The sequence below is a fragment of the Leopardus geoffroyi genome, chromosome X (assembly GCF_018350155.1).
Source record: "Leopardus geoffroyi isolate Oge1 chromosome X, O.geoffroyi_Oge1_pat1.0, whole genome shotgun sequence".
NCBI lineage: Eukaryota > Metazoa > Chordata > Mammalia > Carnivora > Felidae > Leopardus > Leopardus geoffroyi.
In genome coordinates, this window is record NC_059343.1 from 110591312 (window position 1) to 110596272 (window position 4961).

Below are 4961 nucleotides of genomic sequence, written 5' to 3' on the forward strand. Positions count from 1 at the left end.
CTCTGCATCAGCACTCCTGTATCCCTTGGATAAATTCCTAGCAGTGCTATTGCTGGGTCATAGGGTAGGTCTATTTTTAATTTTCTGAGGAACCTCCACACTGCTTTCCAGAGCGGCTGCACCAATTTGCATTCCCACCAACAGTGCAAGAGGGTTCCCGTTTCTCCACATCCTCTCCTGCATCTATAGTCTCCTGATTTGTTCATTTTGGCCACTCTGACTGGCGTGAGGTGATATCTGAGTGTGGTTTTGATTTGAAGAATACCCTAAATTCTTTCTGGATATGCCTATAAAATTGATGACTGAAAAAATTCTCCAAAAGTTGAGAAAAATGAGAAAAAGGCTCTCTTCGTCGAGCATTGTACCATACCAAAACAGCAAATTCTGTTCTGAAATATCTTTCTTTCTCACCACAACTAATGAATGTGCTGCTCCTCCTTCAAGATTGGAGTCAGGAGGCGCCTGGGTGGCTCAGTCGGCTAAACATTGGACTCTTGGTCTGGGCTCAGGTCATGAGCTCATGGTTTGTGGGTTTGAGCCCCATGTGGGGCTCTGTGCTGAGTGTGGAGCCTGCTTGGGATTTTGTCTCTCCTTTCTCTCTGTCCCTCCCCGGCTTGTGCACTTGTTCTCTCTCTCTCTCTCAAAATAAATAAATAAACTTATATATTAAAAAAAAAAAAAAAAAGACTGTAGTCAGTTCGGGTCTCGAGCAGAGCTGTCAAAGGGAACTTTCCACAACAATGGAAGTATTCTTTATCTGTGTTCTCTGATACCATGGCCACTAGCTACCTGTGGCTACTGAGCACTTGAAATGTGGCCAGTATGAGTGAGGAATTAATTTTTAATCCAACTTAATTGCAAGTCATTTTTATTCAATTTATTTTTAAATTAAATTTAAATGCCCACGCGTGGCTGATGGCTGCCATACTGGACAGGAAAGCTCTAGAGGAAAGAGAAGGAAGAGTGGAATCCATTTTTGATCCTTCAGTTGTGACAGCTAAAGGGATCCTGAGACTCATAGGTGGGAGAAGAAGGTGCCAGGTTTGGTCCTTTTTTTCCCTTCCCCCACGTGATGAAGAAGGAACAGAGTGCTCTTACCCTCTCTCTTCAGGTAGGGAAGCTTGAGGTGGGGGACAGAAGGACTCATGCTCTTTGGGTCATTGGATTATAACCCTGACTTGTTCTGGGTCACTGGCTTAGGCTGTGTCTACATGAGCCCACTCGCTGAGGCTGGAACTCTGAATGTGAAGTGGGAATTGTGGAGTCATGGATTTCACAGCTACACGGTTTCCCTGCTTCTACTGTGCCTTGTGCAGCTCACCCTGGGGGCATGTGCAGAGAGGCATTCAATCTACCTGCTGGAGGATTGGACATTTCAGAGGAGGTGGTAATTACTGAAGCAAGTAATGGATCATAAGGAAGTAAAGTCTAGATAGGTTATCCAATAAAGAAAATAACCAGACCCGGGGTTTCAAAAGAGCAAAGAAAAAGAATATTACCTACTTCGGGTTACTTCTTGGAGCAGAGAATATCTGGCTCTACTGTGCTGTTATGAAATTAATTTGAAGTTGAGGAACTATAATATATTACAGCTATCAGTCTCTCTGGACGGTTTTACAATCAACATGTAGGATATGAAAAAAGAAAGATGCCAATAACATATTAATGTGATATTCGGTGTTCAATCTTCTTTATGCAGCAGAATATTACAGCTGAGCAAAAAATGATCAAAAAGTTCGTTCTCTTTTATACAAAGAAACAGAAGAAGATAACTTGAACTTTAAATTATCCCATTTGTCACTTTCCATTGATTGAGTCTTGCTCATTAAGATAAATTCCAAGCCAGACTATCATTTTTATCTTTTGATCTCTCCAGTACGTATGCCCCCCAACTGCCTTGATTTCTTTATTTCCTTCATTTTTCCTTTCACTTTTTTTTCTTTTCCATGTTGGCAGCTGTCAAGGAGGAATGGGACACTCTATCCCATGGGTTTCCCTTCCTATTTGAGTTCATCTGGAAATATATGTACCTGTAGCTCAACACCTGACGTCCACCTGCAGATGTACCCAAGCAGAGTCAGGCATCCCCCCTGTCTACCTTTTGCTTGTCATGTTGGTATAAGAAGGGTGTGTGGGGCACCTGGCTGGCTTAGTCAGAAGAGCATGCAACTCTTGATCTGAGGGTCATGAGTTCAAGCCCCATGCTGGGTGTAGAGAGCACTAAAAAAATAAACTAAAAAAAACAAAAACAAAACCATAATTGTGCCATAAAAAAAAGGTGTGTGCCTTCTCTTGAACAGAAGAGAACCCAAACTCAGTTCTACCACAAACTGGCTGTGGGTTCTTGGGGAAGTTATTGACCCTGATTCTCAGCTTCCATGTCTGTCGGAAGGGAGATACTAATGAGGAGGACAGGAGGGCCGAGTGAGCTTGGCTTTATATCTTTTGGCTGGTTCTATCTTCTGACTTAGTTTCCCTTCTCTCCCAGCATGCCCTGGCTTTGCTCAGTAAGTTATTTCAGCCCTCTCCAAGGACTAATGCTGAGATGACATGGCCATTCCTCATAACTGGCAGATAGCAGGTGCTCAATGAACATGAGTTCATCCCTCCCTCCCCTCTATTCTCAGCAAAGCAGCTAATGCTGGATGTTAAACAGCAGCCCCTTGTGCCTCCCCCACCCTTGGTTTCCAGGGATAAAGTGAAGGGACAGCCAGAAGTACTCATGATTCCAACATGAGTGATAACCCAGGTTCAGATGGATCCCATGAAAAGTGGAAAGTCAGAAGTTTATGTTCAGTTGCCTCACCCCACCTGCCACCCCCACATCCCTGTGGATCTATACTTCCCTACTGCCCCTACTCATGGGCTCAGTGCCTTCCTTTTCCCATTGCTTCCCATTCACCCTCCAAACACCCACCCTCAGATCCTTCATTCACACTACAGTGTGGGTGAGTGGTAATCCTCCTCGCTACACGTCCATTTGCACGCAGATCAGAATCTTCCGTTAAAACAGATTGTTCTCTGAGTCTAAAATCTTAGGCACTGAGCAGTGAGAGAATATCCTCCATTTCAAAGGAATGTTCAAAGGAACTCTTTTCTGGAGTCCTGGAAATAAAGCGTGTAATTACATGCCCACGGGGGTGAGCCAACACCACAGTGCGTTCTTGAACCACAGCGCAGCCAACTATTTTCCCAATGGAGATTGCCCAAGTAATTACCCACAAGAAAGAAATCCTCCTAAGTCCCTGTCAGTTTGAACAAGTGGGGGCAGCAGAGAGCATTTTGCCAAAGCCGCAGGAGCACAATCAGCAGCGTGTTCAGATAAAATGCTGCAGTTTGAAGAGAGGTTTGTGAAAAGGCAGGTTGGAAATGGGAGCAAGGTTGGTCACAAGGGAGCGAACAGAACCGGGGGGATAGGTCTAGCCTTGAACAGACAGCTTTGGTGCTGGGGGCAAAGAACGATGAGGAGGTCTGGAGCTCCAAATAAAGTCTCTAAGTAGAAAGCAAATGATTCTTCAAGAGACCGGAGCAGCCCTCCCCAACCTTTTGTGGGTTAGGAAAGTGCCCATGTTTCAAAATCCGATGAAACCCAATGGATTTCTCTGGAGAAAAGTCAACAGAAACACAAATTTTGCAGTCAAACCCAAGGGGTTATCGGCTCTCACCCCAAACCCATTCATGGGCTCCTGGTCCCAAATTAATCTAGGTTCTCAGAGATAGTAAAAATGGGGCCATTTGGTCATTCAGGTTTCTTGTGCTCTTGGATGCGTAGACCTGGGACTGCCTTCTCACTCAAGAAGGGGCCTGGGCCTGTCTTCAGAGTGATTTGTGTTTGTATTGGTTCCAGACCATTCCAAAGTAGCGGTGGGCTCTGGAGTTTATGAAGGATTCACGAATAAGATTTGGAGGTTCCCTTGCTACTCTACCTCCATCCACTGGCTAACATATTGAGATATTCATAAGGGCTAAAGGCTTTGCATCCCTTACCTAAATATGGTCTCAAAACAATAAACAGTTCCCCCTTCTTATCCCCATTTTATAAACAACAAAACTGGGGTTAAACCACTTGCCAGTTTCCCAGAGCCAGTCAGTTACCCAGCTGGGATGGGCATCCAGCATACTCTGAGCCTGAAGTCTGGGTAGTCAACACCGTCTATGCTGATTATCAGATCCGGCTCAGGCTTCAGAGCTTTCAGAACAACATTTAAATGTTCTTCTATGTAGGAACACTGTTCAGAAAGTCAGTTTCAAGTCTTTGCTTTTCTAATGGGTAGTGAAGATCCCAGTCACTGGGATCCTTGTCCAATGTTTGGTTAGGCAGGTAACACACTCGCTTGGAGATGAGTGGGACCTGTGAGGCCTACTTTCCCTATACCCTTAGTTCACATGCTGGTTCTTTAAACACACAATCCCCAGATAACCATACGGGTTTGTGAATGCGAAAACATTGATGATCCAGAAATCCGTAGAGCTTGTTGAATTTTGTAGAGGTAGGTTGCTTTCTTCTTTTTTATTGTTATATTCTCTTAGATTTTTAGTTGATAAAGTGGATTTGTTAAAAGAAGGAATATGATTAAGAGGGGAAAAAAAAAGCAGAGCCCCCAGTAGTGTGGGCAACTTCCTCTCCACTTAATGACAGAGATTTGGATCTATTAGATTATGTGAAAAGGTAGCAACAAAACATGGGTTGAAAACCTTCTGTAGTAGTTGGCCTGTTAAAAATAAATTAATTTCCTTAAATAATTATTTAAAAGGGGCACCTGGGTGGCTCAGTTGGTTAAGCGTCTGACTTTGGCTCAGGTCATGATCTTGAGGTTTGTGAGTTCAAGCCCCGTGTTGGTCTCTGTGCTGACAGCCCAGAGGCTGGATCCTGCTTGGGATTCTGTGTCTCCCTCTCTCTGCCCCTTTCCTCTCTCTCTCTCTCTCTCTCTGTCTTTCTCAAAAATAATTAAACATTGGGG